Here is a 23,166-nt window from a genome sequence, read left to right as displayed (position 1 = left end):
GTTCCAAACATTGCTACTCTTTACCTTCTTAGTCTTATTTTATCCTGTCTCTATCTCTTCTACCTCCCTCACACTCGAACCCACTGCACCAACTGTCTCTCTATTTTCAACTGCCTGCCAACTGCTTTTCCAACTGCCTTTTCCCAACCAACCAACCAAACAACTACCCACAAGCCAAACCTCGGGCTAAGCCCTTTTATAAACAGGTAGGCTCCGCCTCCCGCTTTCCTATTGGTCCACATTTTAACTCTTTCTCTCTCCCCTGTACAGACATTTTCAAACAAACGGGCAAACACTACAATAGCCATCATGGCAAGTAGGCACTGGTCGCCTTATTTTCCACAAATGTATCTAACCCCCTTTCAAAGCCATTGAAGTTGGTAGCCATCATCATTATTCTTGCATGGCAGGGGGTTGGACTAGATGACCCATGGGGTCCCTCCCAACTCTATGATTCTGTGACCTTTTGTGGGAAAGAATTCCGCCACTTTACAAAATGCTGTGTGAAAAAGCACTTTCTTTTCTCTGCCCTCACTCTTCCAGCATTCAGCTCCGCTGGATGCTCCAAAGTTTTAGTGTCATGAGAGAGAGAGGAAAAAAGCAAATTTTTTGTACACTTCTGCTGCCTCTTGCTCAGATTCTAAACATACTTACTAGAAAGCAGCCTCCCTCAGCCTCCATGCGATTTGCTTCTGAGTAAAATATGCTCAGGATTGCATTCCTTTTTAAAAAAAATAATAATCTTTATTTACACATTAAAAATTACACATAATAAAACACATTTAGTTCTTGGTATGAGCTTTTGTGTGCATGCACACTTCTTCAGATACCAGTACACTATCTGAAGAAGTGTGCATGCACACGAAAGCTCATACCAAGAACTAACTTAGTTGGTCTTTAAGGTGCTACTGGAAGGAACTTTTTTATTTTGACTATGGCAGACCAACACGGCTACCTATCTGTAAATAAAACACATTGTTACGTTATGAAATAAAAAATTACACAAAAAGAAAATAGAAAAGAAGAAAAGGAAAAGTAGAAAAGAGGAGAAAAATAGGAAAAATAGAAAGTTAAAAGAAAAATCTTATCAGTTTTTTTAAGAAATATGAACCATCATTATAAACATATATTCCCAGTAAGAAGTCTGTTTATCTTCACCTTATCGATTTCTCCTTGCTACTCTTACTTTCTTATCTATGCCTAATCTCTGGTTTTACTCCCTGATTTATTTAATGACTTCCTTCTACCTCTATGCGGTTCCTAATTTCTCATATCTTAAAACTTCGGCATCCAGAATGCAGAAATTTGGATTGCATTCCAAGTTACCAGCACGCGTGCAGAACTGAAACTCACTCTTCAAAGTTCAGCCGTCACGGCAAGGCTGAGTGTGCCTGTCCTTATCTGGAGTTGCCAGCTGGCAACTAGGACTAGGACTGGATCCAGGCCATCATTTTTCCTGTACAACCCAAGTGCTTGACATTGTGCCAAGTGTCTGATATCCAAAGGTCAGCAAGAAGCATCTGTTCCTACAGAGCCACCAATCTCTTCTTCGCTCCCCAAAAGTGTAAGTTGCAGAAACCGCTAGAAATCTCTTCCCTAGACAGGAACATTCCTCCTCCTTCTTCTTTTCTTCTTCTTCTTTGCTTGTTCCTGAGCCAAGATATTCTGCCAGTGTGACGTCGTGTCTAGCACCTGGGACAGCCAGGGAGCGCTTGCCTATGTTGCTGAATTCATTTGCCACCTGAACGGCAAAGTACCCTTGCGAGCAGAAAGGAAGCTTGCCAAAAACCTCCCATCTGTCGGGGCACCGGTTAGAAATAAAATGTTCTGCTTGTTCCAGCCTCACCTGCACCAGTAGGATTCTGTTGGCATCACTTATACATCTTTGGATTTCCCCCAGGGCAGTTTATATCTCATGCGGCTTTGGGGATCACATTGTGTAAGTATAATGGAAAGTATCAGCTTTAATTTAGAGCAAAAACAAAACCCAGACAACAAGGGTGGGATCTAACCAAAGCAAGGGGTTGCCATATTTCAAAAAGTGAAAATCCGGACACAAAAGTTGCTGGGCTTTTTTTGTGTGCAAAAATCTCAAAGAAAATATTAGTTTTTGAGCTATTTTTAATGAAATTCATCAAAATCTACATTGTCCCGGACATTCCAGCAATTTCCCCCTGGGAAATTCCCCTATTTGGCTTAAGAGGGCCAAATACTGGCTATGTCCGGGAAGTTCCGGACGTATAACAACCCTAATTAAGTCTCTTGTTCCATCACTGCAAGTATTTCCCCTTCTGCAATGAAACATTTTCCCACTCTCGTACCCAGATCCTTGCTCTGATGGGACATGGTAGTTGAATACCACCTTCAGCTTCCAAACCCTTATCAGCAGTGCTTTTTTTCCCCCCTAGAAAAATAGGGGCCGGTACTCACCATGAAGTTGTTACAGTAAGTGTTACACTTTTTAACAACAAAAAGAGGTGCCAGTACTATGTACCCTTTACAGATAGGTAGCCGTGTTGGTCTGCCATAGTCAAAATAAAAAAAATCCTTCCAGTAGCACCTTAAAGACCAACTAAGTTAGTTCTTGGTATGAGCTTTCGTGTGCATGCATGTGTATCTGAAGAAGTGTGCATGCACACGAAAGCTCATACCAAGAACTAACTTAGTTGGTCTTTAAGGTGCTACTGGAAGAAATTTTTTTATTATGTACCCTTTAGTAAAAGGTAAAGGTAAAGGGACACCTGACAATTAAGTCCAATCGCGAACGACTCTGGGGTTGCGGCGCTCATCTTGCTTTACAGGCTGAGGGAGCTGGCGTTTGTCCACTTCTGCAGACAGTTTTTCCAGGTCATGTGGCCAGCATGACTAAGCCACTTCTGGTGAAACCAGAGCAACACATGGAAATGCCGTTTACCTTCCCGCCAGAGCAGTGCCTATTTATCTACTTGCACTGTGTGCTTTCGAACTGCTAGGTTGGCAGGAGCAGGGACCAAACAATGGGAGCTCACCCTGTCGAAGGAATTCGAACTGCCGACCTTTTGATTGGCAAGTTCAAGCGGCACAGTGGTTTAACCCACAGCGCCACCCATGTAAAAAAAAGCACTGCTTGTTGGGCAATGCCTAGTTAAACAGTAATGCAGAAATGAAGGTTACAGCAACAGGACTCTTTCATTTCTCTGTGCAACATCTTACACCTAGACCAAAGGAGGAACAAAGCTGTATTGCTATGGGCACTTACTCGGAAGTAAACAAAACTGAACACTGCTGGGTAGATTATAAATTAACACAGTTCGGATTGTGCTGCAGATTGTGCAAAACAAGCAAACTAGCATAAACTTCCTTGCTTTGCATGACCTGGGCTGAGTCTACTTGCCAGTCCCTGGCTCAAATATGTTGTTTCAAAACCGGGTTTTTGGCTACGTGCTCTTTGCAGTATATGCTACAATGAGTTATGCAGCTGCTTGTTTAACAAACAAGAGTTTCCTTTAAACCACACTGTGTCCTTCTGTACCCACAGAGCATGGGGGTCAGTCCTTACTGAGATTTGGGGAAGGGTCTTCTCCTTAGGAGTTTTCTTCCTCTTTTTTTACCTGCACATATGAATGGTGCTCTTTTGACCACATGAAGATCCATGACGCAATTCATGGACGCAATTCAATGCACAAGAAGTTGGTATAAAGCATGCCTCTTTAAATTAAGCTGGCATAAAGCTACACCAGAGCCAAACCCATTCAGTAGTGGGGTGGCTGCTCTGCCTAAGCCCATGGCTGGATTGTTCAGCCAGCTGAGCCCCAGCTGTACAAATTACCCTGGCATATATCTGACTAAGCCAGGGTTGGAGAGCCAACAGCATCCTAAACTGCCAACAACTGTTGCCATAGGATTGCCCATTTAGGCAGCTGTTCGCACGTATGATAAATATGGCTAGTTCCTTTTACTGTTTGCCTCCAAAATGATGCACTGGGCTTCTACAGACGAGTTTGTTTGCCCAGATCAAACTTGCAGATCAAGAAGAACAGAAACTGGGCTTTTGATTGTACATTTGCACACATATACCTTTGCTGATCCTTTAAAAAAAAAAAGAGTTTCCTTTCGAGCCAGCCAAATCTTCATAATGCTCCATCAGGTCACTGTGTGAGCCAGACTGGGCAGAAGCCTCCAAGAACATCTGCTCCCCGAGAGAGAGAGATGATTCACTGCTCTATAATGACTTGGCGTTTTATGCCTCTCAGATTTATGTGGTCAATAGATCTAAAAAGTGTTACCCATGTTCCCATAAAATCCTTGACTTATTTCTTACAAGGCTCCCCGCCGCCACCCCAACGCCATTCCGCAGGTCAGCATATTGCTTTGATGCCCTGGTTTTGGCAACGCAGGAAAGACGAGCCCTAAAAACTGATTTGCAGGTGGCAAACTGGGGGCTTCTCTCTTTTACAGAATGGGTGGGTGTTTCTCAAAGTTAGACAAAGGCAGGCACTTATCAATTGGCAAACACAACTTTTTAAGTTGAAAAATGAATCTTCTCCCCTCTCACTTTTTGTGCCCACCGTGGCTGTACGAGAGCACAGAATATGGGACATTGTGCTCAATTTTGCTTCCTCCCTGACAATCTAAGCCTTCTTTTTTTAAAAGGAGAGAGAGCAGGTTTCTAGTCCTTATGGATACAAAGCTAGGATTAAAGTTTCCAAAGTAAGAATCAGTAGAGCTCAGTCTGCAAAATTCAGAATTTGGTTGTTCTTGGCAGAGAATTTCAATTTTGAGAGGAGAGTGAGATACATACTGTACCATATTTTTAGTTTAGTTTAGCACTCTGTACTGCATGAAAGCTAGAACATGCTGTTCAATTACACTCTCCACTAAAATAAAGATGGATTATCCCAAGAACTCAGAAAAGGCAGTGGCTGAGTGAGACAGACAGGACTCTCCCCCCCCCCCCCGACTGTCACTATTTTGCAGGAGAGATCCAAACATGTACTGTACTGGGAATTTTGGTGGATGACAGTTTTCTGCCTCCCTAGAGCAACAAATCCACTTTTTAAAATAAAAAATGAACTTTTTGCAGTTAGGAAAGTGATAGGGAAATGCACAGAAAAGTGTGTGTTTAATGAATAATAGAATTATAGGGTTGGAAGGGACCCTGGGGGTCATCTAGTCCAACCCCCTGAAATGCAGGAATCTCAACTAAAGCATCCCTGCCAGCAACCCATTAAGCCTCTGCTGAAAAACCTCCAAAAAAAGGAGAGTCTACAATCTTCCGGAGGAGTCCACTGTCGAACACCTCATACTGTCAGAAATTTCTTCCTGGAGTTTAGCTGGAATTTCCATTGGTTCAAGTCCTATTGTCCCAACCTGAAGAGCAAGAAAACACAAGCTTAATCCATCTTCCATGTGACAGCCCTTGAGATATTTGAAGAAGGCTGTGGTGTTTGCCCTCCTAGATGTGTAACATCATACTGGGTTCATAGGGAAAGGGTTAACTGGTTGTAAAATGACTAACCAACGGGAACCCAAGGGGTGGAGTTAACTGTGTATAAGGTTTAAGCACAGAGAGGTTTTGGGAGGAGTTAGGATGGTTGAGAAGACAGTCTGGAGTTAGAAGAGACAGAGAGGATAAGTCTGTGGGCTAGTCTGATGTGAGAGAATTTGTTAAGAGGAGTCAGTCAGACAGTTGAGATAATCAATCAGAAGGTATTAGGATGGTATAGGCCGGTAAAGAAACTAAAGTTAAGATACTGACAGGAATATTATCTGAGAAACCATAAACTTGTTAATGCTTATAAAATAAACTTGTTTATTTGGTTCACTTTTAACAACTGTCTGGACTCAGTGTTTTACCCGAGAGTAACGGGTTGGCGGCAGCGGGGAAGTGAGCACAGTGGTGGCACTGGGATCAATAGACCGTTAAAGGTCCGGGGACCCTATGTGATCGCCACAAAGGCTTTCATAGCTCCCTCTCGGTTTCTTTTCTTCCAGGCTAAACATACTCAGCTCCCTCAATCGTTCCTCGTAAGGCTTGGTTTCCAGACTCTTGATCACCTTGGTCCTGAATCATTGATGGGAAGACATGTACACACCCCTCAAGCAAATCATGATGAATGCTCATTGTCATATATAACAAATCAGAATAGATGCTTAGTAAAGACCAGACCTCTGTGTGAGCAAGCAAAACAGGACAAATGCTCAAGAAAAGGTCATCTGGAGGGAGCGATGTCGAAAGGAAGCGATTTCCATTCTGACCTCCATTAATCACAACCAGCATTGATTCTTGGTTTCCACCTTATACTAAGTCCACTAATTAAAATAAGTTACATAATTTACATAACTTGCGTTCATTTCAATGTAAAACAAATGTCAAAACAGGGCAAAACAGCCTGCCATTAATTACATATCGTTTGCAGAACAGCAATGAAGCAAATGAATACTCATCGTGTTGATTTGACCAATTTCCATTTCTGACCACACAAACTGCAGCATTTTCTGGAAATGTTTATAGCGGCCTTAGGCAAATTACTAATCTCTTCTCCTTGGATTTCCATCGCATACCCTTCTGAAATATGGGCATAATAAATACCAGCATACCTTTCAGGGCTGGTGTGCATGTGAATGTGTTTTAACCTTTGAAGTCCTATTAATGTTTGTTATTATTACAGAGAAGAGAGTTTTCCTGGATTACATCCATTAGCTTCTGATGGGGTACCCTAGATGCTAAAAATTGGATTAAAACCGATTCTTTGTGAATTTACACCCAAGTAAGCATGTATTGGCTCACACCTTTGCTGTGCAATTTACTGGAACCAAAGAAATGCAAAAGGTAGGTCATAAACAATAAACTGAAAAAAGGATCCCCACACATCGTATTAATACATCCTTGTAATAATCAACTTGGCCTGATAAAAATCTGTGAGGAAAGATTTTCAGCCTATGCCGGACAGAAATTGACTTTGAATGCCTTTCGGGAAAATCGTTTACCAGGTTAGTATGTAGGTTAACAGTCACACGAGAGGTTCCGTTTTCACAAGCGCAGCAAAAAGCATAATTACGGACAGATCTGACCTATTTCAGTCAATAATCCATTAATGTACAAGCGAAACCACAATGAATGTATGGCTCCTTATCAGATTTTGTGTTCCCCCCTCTCCCCGTTCAGTGCTATGGGATTATTAAATTTCCTGAGAAGTCAAACAAAACCCGCTGAAGAAAGTAGTTACCACCAGCCAGGACATCCGAAAGGTCATGAGCTTCTCAGCGAAATAGCAACTTAGGTGCCAGGAAAGAACTTGGTTAAGAACCACAGGGGGAGAAAACAAAGTCAGCTGCTCTGGTGATGGTTTGGAAGCCAGGCCATTTCCCAGCAAAATATTTCACTCCCTACTGCAATGGCAGATAGGTTGAATTTGAGCCATGTAAGGGCCAGAGGTTTTTAGACATGCACAGTCAAGAAGACGTACGCATGCACACCTTTCCACAATCCATCCAAGAGAGGAAGAAACATTATCACAGTTCAAAGAGGCCTGAAAGCCATTTGAGGGGGGCATGGAGCAAGGCTGCGCTGTAAGAATTCTAAGGTGTCCTAAATGAAATGCACGTTCACAGGTGCACAAGGTGAACACCCATAGGTAAAGGTAAAGGGACCCCTGACCATTAGGTCCAGTCGTGGCCGACTCTGGGGTTGCAGCGCTCATCTCGCTTTATTGGCTGAGGGAGCCGGTATACAGCTTCTGGGTCATGTGGCCAGCATGACTAAGCTGCTTCTAGAGAACCAGAGCAGCACACGGAAACACCGTTTACCTTCCCGCCAGAGCGGAACCTATTCATCTACTTGCACTTTGACGTGCTTTTGAACTGCTAGGTTGGCAGGAGCAGGGACCGAGCAATGGGAGCTCACCCCGTCACGGGGATTCGAACCGCTGACCTTCTGATCGGCAAGTCGTAGGCTCTGTGGTTTAACCCACAGTGCCACCCGCGTCCCATAAGTGCATAAACCTTATGTATCTGAAGAAGTGTATCTGAAGAAGTGTGCATGCACACGAAAGCTCATACCAAGAACTAACTTAGTTGGTCTTTAAGGTGCTACTGGAAGGATTTTTTTTTATTTTGACTATGGCAGACCAACACGGCTACCTATCTCTATCTGCATAAACCATGTGTCTGAAATAGTACAGAGAACAGTACAGCAGCCAGGTTTAGCCCCTAGTCAACCTCCGAGACCCTCAAGTCATGAAGCAGGAAATTCCTGATAGTGTTGGCATGCACCCAAGGAAACGGGGGCAATTGGCAGGCCCCCAGCTGGCCCCAGGTGAACTCTGGTCCTTGGTGCAGCATTAAACTGTGACCCAGGCTTTAGAAGACTGAGCACACTATCCAGCAGAGAAAATACTGTGCAGACAGAAGTGGCACGAGAGGCTGTATGAGCATATTTACAAGCAGGTTTTATTAAGAGTAGATCAGGACAAAAGGAAACATGTCTGATCTCCTTCGTGTCCAAAGCAAAACAGAAAGCTATACACAAAGTTCCCAGCATACTGTGCTGGAATGTAAACAGGCATGTGACATGCAACAATTCCACATGTCTGTTCCTTAAGGTGGAATGGAATTATCAACAGATGGGTCCCTCACAATCTGCAAACCAGATTACAAGTATCTGTTGAATGCCCATGGTGAACTGTGAAAAGAGCAGGTATCTGTGTATGAATGAAACAAGTTATTGACAATGGATTCTAGAGTCAAGGCATTCACCAATTCAGAAGGATGCTTCTGACAAGCCAGGAAGGACAGTTAGCAAGAATTATCAGGCATCTTGACTGACAGGCTTGTAAATATGTTGGAGAAACATGAACTCTGATTTACATGTACAACGCATGCTGTGGTGCGTCTGTGACATTTTTGGGGAGGTCTCTCTGTGACGAGGCAGGGTTTAAAAATTCTAACATGCTTTTGTTCTGGGCTCCTGTTCACCTCTTTGCACAGGGAGGTGGACTCTATTGCAACAGACCAATAATGATCAACAGCTTGCCATGCTTCCTTGATAGCCTCCTTTTGCATCTCTGACTGATAGCGCACCTCAAGGGATGGGGAGTTGGGCTGTAAATGCCAACCTCAATTTCCCTACAACAGCTGGTAAGGGGTATGGTCTGGGAAGAGGTCCAAGGGCCAGACAGAGATGCCTAAAGGACTGCACTCAGCTCCTGGACTTTTGAAGTTCCTCACCTCTGGTTTAACACTTTTTTCCAAGGGGGAACTCACAGGTGGGTTCCAGCACCTCTCAGGTGGGTACCACTGCCATTCTAAGAGAAAGAGGGAGGTGTTCATGGTGAGTTCTCTTTTTCTAGATTAACACCTAGTCCCTTCCTGGCTCTTCCTGGCCTTCTGGCTGTTCCCTCACTGCGAGAAGTGAGGTTACAGGGAAGCAGGCAGCGGGCCTTCTCGGTAGTGGCACCCGCCCTGTGGAACGCCCTCCCATCAGATGTCAAGGAAATTAACAACTATCTGACTTTTAGAAGACATCTGAAGGCAGCCCTCTTTAGGGAAGTTTTTAATGTTTGATGTTTTAGTGTGTTTTTTATATTCTGTTGGGAGCCACCCAGTGGCTAGGCAAACCCAGCCAAATGGACGGGGTGTAAATTATTATAAATTATTATTATTGTTGTTGTTGTTGTTGTTGTTGTTGTTGTTGTTGTTGTTGTTGTTATTATTATCCTCTGGCCTTCCTGTAAAGAGTAGAAGCTTTCACTCCCCTTTTTCAATTAACCATGGTTTGTCATGCTTTTAACAAACTGTGGTTAGCTTTAACTATGACTTATGAAACAAACCATAGTTAAGACTACCAGAGTTTAAGGGACAGACGCAATGCTAAACTGAAATTAGAAGTGAAGCTTTCAAACTCCGCACAACCACACTGGAGGCAGGGAGGGGAGGAGGAGGCTTGTGAGTCTGGGTAGAGGTTAGGTTCATCTCCTTATAACAAACCACAGCTTATCATGGCACCCAAATGCAACCCGTAACGTGATCTGAAAAAGCCAACATTTCCCACTCGTTTCTTTGTCCCTCTCCCCTTTCCAATCAAAAGGTTCTCATACGTTTCTGAAGATCCATGGGGAGAAAACTCAACAAATGTTGTCAGCAGAAATGATGGTGAGATAAGCATTCACAACACACCGTGTGCCAGCAATGCTTTTTTTTCACACTGCCTTCAGTTTTGAGAAAATACACAGCCCATTGTCCACCTCCAGGCTTTGAATCTCAGCCAAGCACAGCAAAGGTCCTTTCCAATATAAGTTTGAAATGCAAGCCTACCTCTGGTATTTTGCAGCAAAGAGACAGAACACTTTAGAGTGGAAGGATGCATTTTGCAAAAGTGAAGGGCAACGCTTACCATCAAACAATGCTTAATTTATTGCATGGATCTATCTTGCATTATAAGTACACAGGTGGCGCTGTGGGTTAAACCACAGAGCCTAGGACTTGCCGATCAGAAGGTCGGCGGTTCGAATCCCTGCGACGGGGTGAGCTCCCGTTGCTCAGTCCCAGCTACTGCCAACCTAGCAGTTCAAAAGCACATCAAAGTGCAAGTAGATAAATAGGTACCACTCCGGCGGGAAGGTAAACAGCATTTCTGTGCACTGCTCTGGTTCACCAGAAGAGGCTTAGTCATGCTGGCCACATGACTCGGAAGCTGTACGCCGGCTCCCTCGGCCAGTAAAGTGAGATGAGCGCCGCAACCCCAGAGTCGTCCGTGACTGGACCTAACAGTCAGGGGTCCCTTTACCTTTACCTTCCATTATAATGTAGCGGGGGGCGGGGGGGGTAGGAAAAAAGAAATGCGTGAAATTTCACCATTTATCTCTCTAATTCTTTAAATGTTGACTACTAAACTGGCAAAGGACACATCCTCTTTTTAAAAATGAGAGTCATCAAGTCATCATAGCGATCCTAGTTAAAAGTAGAAGTCGGAAAATGTGTCCTCCTTTTTGCTCTTCGAAATATGGCAGCCCTACCCGTACCTTGTTACTGCAGGCTGAATAAATCCTCTCTTTTCCCACCCTGGTGTGATTATTGACTTGTCATCCCAGCATTGGACTTTTGCCCTCTCAGTGTGGCAGTGCCTGCCTTTTGGACCTTCCTTCCATTATATATCAGACAAGCACATACTTTAAAGACCTTCCTTTTCCAGCAAGGCTTTTATGTGGAGACATTTGTCTCAGTCAGCAATAGTCCCTGTATTGGATTTGAACAGAATTGTGGCGTTGGGGTTGTTGTTTTTTTGTTGAATCGCTTCAGGATGTTTCGTGGAAAGCGATTCATAAACGAAATGAAATGTGTCAAATCATTTGCTTGGGTTTGCAAAACTTGGATTGATTAATAAAAAATAATAACAATAGCTATAATAATAGTAATAGCAGGAATCAAATAATGAGACTTCATTCAATAGAAATGCAGTGCATGTTCATCCAATTGCAGAGCAAGCCGCAGTGTTGAAATCTTCAGATAATTACTTTAAAGCGTTAGTCTAATCTGCTTAATAGAGACTAGTCAAATAACTACTCTCCAGGCATGCAGATGACAAGGGACAGAAAGCAGGCAAGGCTAGCCTTCTTGTGCGGCTATTTCCGCTGTTGCACAGACTGGCATTACAAGAATAGGAGACTTTGCCTGAAAAAGCAGGTATGTACAGTGGTACCTTGGGTTACATACACTTCTGGTTACAGATGCTTCAGGTTACAGACTCCGCTAACCCAGAAATAATACCTCGGGTTAAGAACTTTGCTTCAGGATGAGAACAGAAATCACGTGGCGGTGGCAGTGGGAGGCCCCATTAGCTAAAGTGGTACTTCAGGTTAAGAACAGTTTCAGGTTAAGAACAGACCTCCAAAACAAATTAAGTTCTTAACCCGAGGTACCACTGTAGGGTTTTTTGCCAAAGACAGCCGGACCAAAGTGGTGAATGCATGCATGTTTATCTGCAATCACATATCATGTGTCCTCATCCAAAAGCAGTATAGATCTGGATCCCTGCTGAACATCACACAGGCCCCATTTAAAAAGAGCGACGTAAATCCGAATTACCTTTGAGCATTACGCAAGCAATCAAGTTGTGGAGGGCTTCCCCCTCCGCTCTTGTGCACTCGATTTTCTTTTGGGGATCCATTTATAACGCTGGCAAATGTGCTGCCTGCTCAGGACACTTCCCCAAACAATGGTCTTTTCAGTTAGGAATGATGGGAACAGCTATGATTTTACACACCCGAACAATAACCAAGAGTTGGGAGGAAATCAAGGGAAGACAGTTCTGACTTTTCAGCAGAACAGAGTCAATTTGCATCCGCCTTTGCATCTGGCAGCAATGTATAAAGTCTCCCCAGTTCAACCAGCCAACGAATTACCATCATGACATGCATAATCATCATCATCATCATCATCATCATCATCATCATCATCATCATCATAATATTTATACCCCGCCCATCTGGTGGCTCACAGCATATATCAGAACATACTAAAACATCAAACATTTACAAGTCCACCACGTGTGGTAAAATATACCTTCCTTTTCTTTACATTTTCAGCACTCATTACTTCTTGTCTTATACATTTTGGCCTACTGAGCAATCCATTCAGCTTGGTCCTGTCTCCACTGACTAACAACAGCAGCCATCTGGGTTTTCAACCGTGGCCCCGACTTGGTGGAACACTCTCCCACAAAAGACCAGGGTCCTGCAGGATTTGATATCTTTCCACAGGGCCTGTGAGACAGAGCTGTTCCACCAGGCCTTTGGTCGGGGTTCAGTCTGATTCTTCTCTTTCTGTATAAGAACAAGCATTAAAGACGCCTCCTAGCACTCTCACAAGTCCTTTATAAGACCAGTGGTAACAGCTGGCCCTGGAGAATATTAACCACTCTCACTGTTACCCATGGACTGCCATCTGTCCATATTTTAATTTGCTCTAAACTAATTTTAAGTTGTATTTTAATTAATTGATTGGCTGTTTTTGTGTTCTTTGTATACAGTGGTACCTGTACCGGTACCTTAACAGTGGTTAAGAACTTAATTCGTTCTGGAGGTCCGTTCTTAACCTGAAACTGTTCTTAACCTAAGGTACCACTTTAGCTAATGGGGCCTCCCGCTGCCGCCGCTGTGCGATTTCTGTTCTCATCCTGAAGAAAAGTTCTTAACCCGAGGTACTATTTCTGGGTTAACGGAGTCTGTAACCTGAAGCGTATGTAACCCGAGGTACCACTGTACTGTGTTAGTTTTATGATGTTAGTCGCCTTAAGCCCGGCTCCGGCAGGGGAGGACGGGGTACAAATAATTTTTTTTTTATTCATTCATTCATTTATTTATTCATTTATTTCAAGAGACGAATTTCCACAGCCTACCGGGAGATGCCAGGAATCGAACTTCATGTTCTGTACCACAAAGCAACTGCCCTTCCCTAGAAATGCCATCAGGGGTATTTTCCTTCTCCCTGATGGGGCTCAAAACCCCACTGGAGGCTGCAGCAATAGCGGAGACGGAACAGAATTCAAAACAGGTCTTCTTAATAGAGATGTTGCTCATGGGATTGGCTCAACGCAGCTTCATTTCCTCACTGCTTTTCAGAGGCAGAACCCCCAAACACAGGAGACTTCATTTGCATGATGTGAAACCCTGTGTGTGTGTGTGTCCGTGTGTCTGTATATTCACAACCGAGCCGCATGGCGTGTCTTCGCACTGAATAGTTCTCGCATTTCTAATCAAAATATGCAAATGCTTCTGACGAAGCAGACTGTGGCTTATAAATCTGTTCGTCCCAAAGGTGCAATGGGACACTTCGCACATTTGCTGTTTCTTATTTAGCAGATTAGCAACAGAGAAACATCACACTGAAGGTATCTCATGTATTGCATGCAGATAGGCTGGCACTGATAGTCATTTCCGGTGGGGAGGGCCTCTGGGAGACATTGCATGTCACTTCCCTCCTTCTTGCTGTTGCAGGAAAGGGAGGGAATGGAGAAATGCCGAACACATGCCTGCCTCATTTTCGAGCGACAAAATGCAAGTTTGACACACAGGATCTGACTCAAAAGGTTGGCAAGTCCCACGCATAAGTACTTCCTTGCTGGTTTAGACCCAAGGCTCATCTAGTTCCCCAGTCTAGGAGCTGCCTCATATCGACTTCAACAATATGCAGTAGTCTAGTTATCTTCCGCTTGGACTACTGGAATGCGCTCTACGTGGGGCTACCTTTGAAGGTGACTCGGAAACTGCAATTAATCCAGAATGCAGCAGCTAGACTGGTGACTGGGAGTGGCCACTGAGACCATATAACACCGGTCCTGAAAGATCTCCATTGGCTCCCAGTACGTTTCCGAGCACAATTCAAAGTGTTGGTGCTGACCTTTAAAGCCCTAAACGGCCTTGGTCCTGTATACACTCCCAACATCCAGTCCGGACACTGAGGTCCAGCGCTGAGGGCCTTCTGGAGGTTCCCTCACTATGAGAAGTGAGGTTACAGGGAACCAGGCAGAGGGACTTCTCGGCAGTGGCGCCTGCCCTGTGGAACGCCCTCCAAGCAGATGTCAAGGAAATAAACAACTATTTTACTTTTAAAGGACAACTGAAGACAACTGGCGCGGGATCCGGCAGCCTTTTATCTTTGTCGGGGTAACGGGCAGTCCTGATCCCCCGGTGACTCACCTCCCTGCCTCGCCCAAAGGCGAGCACTCTTCTGCAAGTACAGTGGTGCCTCGCAAGACGAAAAGAATCCGTTCTGTGATTCTCTTCGTCTAGCGGTTTTTTCGTCTTGCGAAGCAAGCCCATTGACGGATTAGTGCTATTAGCGGCTTTTAGCGGCTTTTAGCGGCTTATCTGCTGATCGGATCAGCTGATAAGCGGCTTAGCGGCTTAGAAAAAGGGGGGAAGGGGGGGAAAACCAGCAGGAACTTGCAAGACATTGTCGTCTTGTGAAGCAAGCCCATAGGAAAATCGTTTTGCGAAGCACCTCCAAAACGGAAAACTCTTTCGTCTAGCAAGTTTTCCGTCTTGCGAGGCATTCGTCTTGCGGGGCACCACTGTACTCAGGTCTCTCCTTCTCTCAGACCTCAGTCTCTGCAGCTCAGGAGCCGTCGGTGGGTTACTAGACCCAGAGGTTGCCTCAGCCTCCCCTGACCAAACCGGTAGTGGAGCAGCTGTAAGTGATGGCCCAGCTGAAGGCAACCAGGTAATCCCCGCATCTGGAGCCAGGGCAGGCTCAGGCCCCTGCCTCGGCCCAGCTGGTGCTTGTTGCAGGGGAACCTGTGCAGACTGAGGCTCTTCAGAATGAGGCCCCAGACTCGATTCAGATGCCGCCCGAGGCAGAGGATCAGGTGCAGACTGCGACTCCTCTGGTTCCGAGTCTGAGCCTGAGTCCCAGGCCATCACACCCCAGTTGCCCTCATGAAGATGAAGACACAAGTAGGAAACAGAGGGAATGAGAGAATGCTAAACATAAGCTGAGATCAAAATCTGAGGCCCTTCGTCATGTGAAGTGGGTGTCAACATGATAACAGACCATTTTTGTACTGGTTCCCCACTTGTGGAATGCTTTCCCCAAGGAAACTCTCCTGACACCTGCATTACATATCTCTAGTCACCAGGAAAGACTTTCTTCTATAACCAGTACTTTGGTCTTTAACTATCTGCACCCTTTTAGAAGTGGGCGGGATGCTTTTAATGTATTTTTCCCCCACCCCGGATTTAATGTCTCAGGGTGGGGTGTAATTTGTTTTGGTTGCTTGGTTGTAAGACACTTTGGGTTGCCTTTGGCCAGATAAAGCAACGGACAAATTTTATAAACAAAATAAACCAATCTGCTTGTTATGTACTGAGTTGAATAGGATCCAAACTGCAGCAGTCTGATTGGTCCTAGAACAATAGGATTCAGAATGCAGCAGTCTGATTGGTCCAAGAACAATGCAGCAGTATGATTGGTTGGCAGGAACCACCCAATCATGCTCCAGATATAAGTGAATCCACAACCTGATTGGCTTACAGTAGAATTCCAGAATTAACCAATCATGTGCAGCCCATTGTGTAAATAATGTATATAAAGGAGATACTTTGAGGGGACTTTCGTTCATTCCTCCTCACCACTATGAGCTGAATAAAGAGCATGAAATCACTTTGCGACTCAGTATATTTCACTGCTTTAAAACAAAAACCCCACCAGAATTTTGGCACTTAGGAAAGAGACATGGAAATGCACTCAAAAGTAGGGGAGGAAAAAATAATCCATGGGAAGGCATATAAACACCATGCAAGTAATTCAGGAGGCATAAAAGGTAAAGGACCCCTGACAGTTAAGTCCAGTCGCGAACGACTCTGGGGTTGCAGCGCTCATCTCGCTTTACTGGCCGAGGGAGCTGACGTTTGTCCACAGACAGTTTTTCCAGGCCATGTGGCCAGCATGACTAAACTGCTTCTGGGGAAACCAGAGCAGCGCACAGAAACGCCATTTACCTTCCCGCCGGAGTGGTACCTATTTATCTACTTGCACTTTGACATGCTTTCAAACTGCTAGGTTGGCAGGAGCTGATACTGAACAACGGGAGCTCACCCCATCACGGGATTCAAACCGCCGACCTTCTGATCGGCAAGCCCAAGAGGCTCAGTGGTTTAGACCACAGAGCCACCCACGTCCCTACTCATTGCCATATAACCTTCCTGCAAACAAATGATCTATTGAGCCACTGTCTAACCTCCATGTAAGCAAATGAAGATGGATACGCGATAAACAGGTCATCTGGAGGAGCCCTCAATACCTAACAACTCAAACCTGGCACTTTCTCCTTTCTGTATGATAACCACTAAATTAGTGGGGGGGTTTAAGCAACTGAGGAGCCTTCACCGTTTCAGGCTTGCTGAGGCAGTGAAGCATTTTAGCACTGATGTCAAAGTATGAGTAAGCCTGTGTTCTCCAACGGGGTGGGTGCAAAGAATACATTATTTAAAGCAGTTTGTGCCATCCAGAGCTTTCAGGGTGAACGGGGGGGGGGGGCAGGAACGAACGCAAATGAAAGGCAGTGATTTATCACCATTGTCCAGAAGCTACATAAAAATAGGAGTCTTGTTCCACCATATGTTACAAATGGCTACTAAAAGGACAAGTTTCTCTGTATTTTCTGTTAAACAAGGAAAGTTAGAAAGATCACTCTTTCTGTCTCATTCGCTAGGCTACTTTCCCCCTCAATCTAGTAAGAATAATGCCTGAAATTAATGTAGGGAGGGTAGAATGAGAAAAGCAAATCTACATTTATCCAGCCACATTAACCCTATAAATTTTATTGCATAAAGGCACATTATACTTGATTAGAGGTTTCAGCTGCTCTTTGTTTGCTCTGACAAGAAGGTTCGGGAGAATCTCTCAATTTTGGTTTCTCATTTTCCCCACTCTTCAATTCAGATCTCCAGTTTTCCACATCAGTCTGCAAATTCCATTTTTCTTCTAAAAGGCCCCATGGAAGTTCATTCACACTTTACCTAGCATATGCATTCTGAACGTATTACTTGTCTGGAGAACTACTTTGCAAAATTCAGAGAAGTGCAAATTGAGGAGAGTGGCTGCATTTTTGTCTGTGCGTTGCAGTGGTGGGGAACTTGCAGGTTATGAGGCTGTTTTGAGGAAGACACACCCTACACCTGAACTCATACAAATATGGGCTTCCTAGTAAGAGAGTTTGGATTTGATATCCCGCCTTTCACTCCCTTTAAGGAGTCTCAAAGCGGCTAACGTTCTCCTTTCCCTTCCTCCCCCACAACAAACACACTGTGAGGTGAGTAGGGCTGAGAGACGTCAGAGAAGTTTGACTAGCCCAAGGTCACCCAGCAGCTGCAGGTGGAGGAGCGGGGACGCGAACCCGGTTCCCCAGATTACGAGACTACCTCTCTTAACCACTACACCACACTGGCTCTCTTCTGGTGGAGCAAGACGTTCTCCCAACAGCAGATCAGCTGATGGCCTGCAGGAATGTGCCTTGCTCAAAGAGGGGGAAGCAGTTTTCATTCAGTTGAAACGACTTCTCACTCCCAGCACTGCTCTGTGAAGCAGCCCCAACACAAACTGCTTTTTGCTGCTCTCTGTAACCTCCAGAACGGAAAGTTGAAGGGAGAAGACCAGGGTGGCTTGCAAAGGGCTTTGTGCTGTTTCTTTGAAACTGGAGGTTCAAGGGAGCAGCATGAACCAGCTTGCAAAGAATAGGCCTGGCACTGCCCCTTGTACTGTGTTTCCCAATTTCCGGAACACCACGAAAAAGGATTTTGACACGTGGGTGGGATACGCCACCTGTCAATCATGTGATGCCATAATGACATCATGAGGGCAACAGGTGGGTTGCCCCACCTAACTATCAGAGTTGGCCTGTTGAGTGGGACCGATAAAGATCTGGGCGAATAAGGTTCCTCACTCTTGCTGTATTGTTTCCGGAAGTGCAAATTAGGTAATTTGCCTTACAATGCAAACGGAATCGGATTTCTCCCCCATCTCGAGTTCCCTGCAGACAAAGGCAAATGAATACAGGTGACAATGGGATGAGAGCCTTCAGCTGCATACACATCAGATGTTTAAAGAACATTTAAAACACACACACACATACCAAGAATCCAGGTAACAGTAATTTCTTAACTGGAAATTACAGCTATGTGATAGGTATACTAAAGTTCGCAGGATTCTTTCAGGATGTGTACTTTGTGTATTGTTATTTTTCGATATTTTTCGTGTTGTTGTGTGGAAATTACTAATAAAATTTATAATAAAAATAGTTTTTTTAAAAAAAAAAATCATAGAGTTGAAAGGGACCCTGAGGATCGTCTAGTCCAACCCAGCAACAGAGCATATGCCCACGCTGTCCAGGGTGGGCACACTCCCGAGGGAGGCATGGCACGGAAGGTGCCCTCCCAGGTGTGGGATAGCCGCTCAGGTACCTGGAGTGGCGTGCGCGCCCTGCAGCTGCCCATGGGGGCAGAGCAAGTCACCCATGGGGGCAAAGCGAGCTGCCCATGGCGGACATTCAGCACGCCACCTGCCCGCGACTCCCAAGCCTCCCCCAAGCTGTCAAAATGAAGGGGGAAGGGGGGAATGCTGCCGGCAATGCGGTGCAGCTCCCCCCTTACCCCGACAGCTCGGGGTAGGCTTGGGAGTCACGAGTAGGCAGCACACCGAATATCACCCCCCTCAGTGAGGGTACCCGGGGTAGTCCGCCCCACTGCCCCCTTTCCTACACCCCTGGTCCAATTCCCTGCAATGCAGGAGTATGCGGCTGTCCTGAATGGGGATTGTGTGGGATGTGAAACACAAGAGCAGTCAAGTACAACATTTCTAGAGTGAACATGTTTACACATGGGGAGGAATGTCCAGCCAGCAGATAAACTTCCTGTTTCCTTCTGGGCTGGGACAGACTTCCTCTGCATGTGATTAGAGGTGGGTGTGGCCTCACCTGTGCAGGTAATGACAAAAGCGCAGGGCAGGGCAGCACTCTCTCTCTCTTTGACTACATGCACCGAAGGAGCAACATCTGCTTAGCCAAAGATGCCCTCTTGGCTTCCAGCCAAGAGAGGACAAAGGGACTGTCTTCTTATGAGATAGTTTCCAGGTATATGTTACTTTTCTAAGCTAAGTCTGCCTTCTGGGATCCGATTGTGAACAGAATGCTGTGTGAGTAAACCTTTTTATACTTTTATAGAAGACTTTGTCGTGTCTTATCTTTTATGAGGGAATAAAGGGGAAATACCAGAACAGTTATTATAGAGGCTTTAGCAAGCCTGAGCAAACACATCCGCTGCAAGTTTAAAAGGGGAATGTTACTCTGCTAAATTGTGAACTTGCTAACACAAGTTGGAAAGGGTATTATCAGACAATATATCCTCTCCTGCATCCCTGAACATTCCCACAGATTGAACCTGCAACCTTGATGTTATCAGCACAGCAGTCTAACCAACTGAGTTATCCAGCGGTAACTAAGCTCTCCTTCTGCCACATTCAGGCTGGGATAAGCAATCAAAGGCTAAATCCTAAGCACACTTGGGAGTACGCTGAACCAAGTCAGCCTGACTTCCAAGCAAAATCCCCTCTCTCACTGCAAGTAGACATGGCTGAAGCAGATGTGTAAGTGGCTGTTCACAAAGAGTAAGTAGTCCAATAACCCACTTGGGTCCATTGTCCTTCATCAAGGACCAAGCCATGCCAAACTTGGGGCAACGGCATCTTTCCCCTTTGTCCAATGCAACGGCATGGCCCCCAATGACATAAAGCAGAGTTTACGTCAAGGTGAAATATTGTACTTGTGTGCACAGTACATTAAAGGCAATTTGCCCCTTCATCCATGGACTGCAACTTGGAGGGGAAATCTGTCACTCCATGATGCATGGGATTGAACGTCTCTCAATCCATCTCTCCAAGATGCTTATTCAATAGCTACACAGCTGGAATTCATCTTGTCAGACTTAATGACTAAAAATTGAATTAAAAACATTTTGCAACAGAACTTGGATATGGATTCTCCTGTGTTTTCTCAAACCTAATCATGTCCTTTTACAGTGGCAAGGCTGTGTGTGTGTGTGTGTGTGTGTGTGTGTGCAGTTGCAATCGAAATTATTCAACCCCCATTCCAAATCAGGTTTATTATTATCAAAATTTACAGACCTTCGGCTGTTTGCAATGAGCAAATCAAACAAAAGCAATTGAAATAGCTCAACACAAGGGATGCTTCAAGTGATTTCCCCAAAATTCAGCTGGAAGAGCAGCCTTTTGCCCATTGCTCAGGAACACCGCCAGAAAAAGCTGTCTGGCTATGCATCTCATTTGCAGCAGGTCACACTGCACCAGCATGGTGTAGTGGTTAAGAGCGGTAGTCTCGTAACCTGGTGAACCAGGTTCACTTCCCCGCTCCTCCACATGCAGCTGCTGGGTGACCTTGGGCCAGTCACACTTCTCTGAAGTCTCTCAGCCTCACTCACCTCACAGAATGTTTGTTGTGGGGGAGGAAGGGAAAGGAGAATGTTAGCCGCTTTGAGACTCCTTAAAGGGAGTGAAAGGCGGGATATCAAATCCAAACTCTTCTTCTTCTTCTTCGTCATAGCAGCAGAAGGCTGCTCTACTAAGTACGAAAGATGCTTGTCATAAGGGGTTGAATACTAGCGAGACTGGAGAAGCCAGTGTAAGTTGCATTTCCAGCTGAATTTGTGGGAACCACTTGAAGCATCCGTTGTGTTGAGCTACTTCAATTGCTGAATGATTTCGAATGCAACAGTATACTCTTCTGATTTCTCATCAAAGTAGGTCTACGCCAGAAGTGGGGAGAAAGAAAAGCTTGGGGTGGAAGCTTGGGGAAGAATGCTCCTCCCATTTCCCCAGTTCTGCTGTTTCCCCATGTATAGGTGACATTCTTATTCAGTAGGATGTTTGGCTGGTTATGGAATGCAGAGATTGCTATAGCCATTTCCTTCAGTCATGGTTTTCCTCTCCTCTTCATCCTGTTCCTTAATCCTTGGATTCTAGATTCAGGTAGGTAGCCGTGTTGGTCTGACGCAGTCGAAATAAAAATGAAAAAAATAAAAAAATGTCCAGTAGCACCTTATAGACCAACTAAGTTTGTTCTGGTATAAACCTTTGTGTATCTGAAGAAGTGTGCATGCACACAAAAGCTTATACCAGAACAAACTTAGTTGGTCTATAAGGTGCTACTGGACATTGATTAAGGTGCTTATATATAAGGTGCTACTGGACAGTGATTCAAGAATTCTATATACAGTGGTACCTCGGGTTACATACGCTTCAGGTTACAGACGCTTCAGGTTACAGACTCCGCTAACCCAGAAATAGTACTTCGGGTTAAGAACTTTGCTTCAGGATGAGAACAGAAATCGTGCTCTGGTGGTGAGGCAGCAGCAGGAGGCCGTATTAGCTAAAGTGGTGCTTCAGGTCAAGAACAGTTTCAGGTTAAGAACGGACCTCCAGAACGAATTAAGTTCTTAAACCGAGGGGTGTGTGTGTGTGTGTGTGTGTGTGTGTGTGTGTGTGTATATATATATATATATATATATATATATATATATATATATATATGGACCACACAACCCCCCTCATTGGAAATCAACTAATTGGTACAATTGACATAATTTGGTGCCAATTAACCCTTGTTAACTATGAAAAACCTTTAATAAAAACTGAAAAATTATGAGCACATGTGTATTGTTTAGGAGAAAGTTACCCTAGAACTTGGTGGGGAAATCTGTACTCGTATTCAATGTGAACTTAATACAACCATCAACCCATTTCCAGCTATGTCCCGCTAACTCAGCAATTACAGGATTCCCCCCCCCCCTTTAAACTCTGAGTACATTCACTCACAGCCGAGAAACAGAGTCTGACATTCTGTTAGATCAAAGCTAATGTTCTGCTGCAGAACAGCATTCAGGCTTCTGGAATCTGGTCCTTGCTTTTTCAGGCTTCACGATTAGAGCCACGTGATGTTTGTTGACACAACCTAATATTGACTTTGACGTTAATCATAATAAAAAAAGCTGAACGATCTCGCTGAGCTTCCTTCAGAAAGAGTAGAAATGACATAATTTGTGTGGACACTGCAAAGCATTAAACGGCGTAAGAATATCACCCATGGAGAGTCACATTTGTATGTGATAGCCATGACGATATTTCTAAATCTATTGCTTCAGATCAGAGGTTTACAAACTTTCTACTGTCAAGGAAGCTTTTCTACAATGATTCCACGGCAGTCGAACGTCTCTGTGTTGCAGGCAATTCTGGAGAGTGCATTAAGATGAACAATGAGGAATTGTCCAGGACTCTTGGGTCACACCAGCACATACCACAAGAGCTGAGAGCCACTAGAGGTGATGAGGGCTGTCCGGTATAGTGGTTATAGTGCCCAACCAGGACCAGGGAGGTCCAGGTTCAAATCCCCACTCAGCTATGGAACCAGAGTTCCCTGTGAAGAAGTTATTAAACCATTCTGAGCATTGTAGCTCTATGAGGTGCGGAAAGAAGGGCACTTAAGGCATACCCTCAAAGTGTCCCAATTTTCCCTGGACGGACTTGGAATTACAGAAGTTATCCCAGCTTCTTTGATTTGATCCAGGAATATCCTGGTTTCCCCTGCTAGCAGCGCCAGTGCCAAGCTCTGGGAGGAGGGTGAGT

The 23,166-nt window shown here is 44.8% G+C and overlaps 1 protein-coding gene and 2 long non-coding RNA genes across 6 annotated transcripts in view; 1 reads left to right on the top strand and 2 right to left on the bottom strand.

Annotated features, from left to right (window-relative positions):
• KCNQ3 (potassium voltage-gated channel subfamily Q member 3) overlaps positions 1 to 23,166 on the bottom strand; it is a 162,009-nt gene that overhangs the window by 74,126 nt on the left and 64,717 nt on the right. The gene's annotated exons all lie outside the window — the stretch shown is intronic.
• LOC310713263 overlaps positions 1 to 23,166 on the bottom strand; it is a 29,189-nt gene that overhangs the window by 2,619 nt on the left and 3,404 nt on the right. Inside the window, exon 2 of one of the 2 annotated variants that reach the window (XR_014529162.1) lies at positions 25 to 721. This is a non-coding gene — a long non-coding RNA (uncharacterized lncRNA). The remainder of the gene's footprint in view (positions 1 to 24; positions 722 to 23,166) is intronic. The other variant, XR_014529163.1, reaches the window with a different exon arrangement.
• LOC310713264 lies at positions 156 to 6,716 on the top strand. 2 transcript variants are annotated; one of them, XR_014529164.1, is made up of 3 exons: positions 156 to 206; positions 1,841 to 1,939; positions 6,651 to 6,716. It is a non-coding gene; the product is annotated as an uncharacterized lncRNA (long non-coding RNA). The 2 variants fall into 2 exon arrangements; XR_014529165.1 differs by lacking the exon at positions 6,651 to 6,716 and adding an exon at positions 5,974 to 6,158.

This window comes from Podarcis liolepis (assembly GCF_965112155.1).
Source record: "Podarcis liolepis genome assembly, chromosome: 8".
NCBI lineage: Eukaryota > Metazoa > Chordata > Lepidosauria > Squamata > Lacertidae > Podarcis > Podarcis liolepis.
This window is presented reverse-complemented; position numbering and strand designations above follow the sequence as displayed.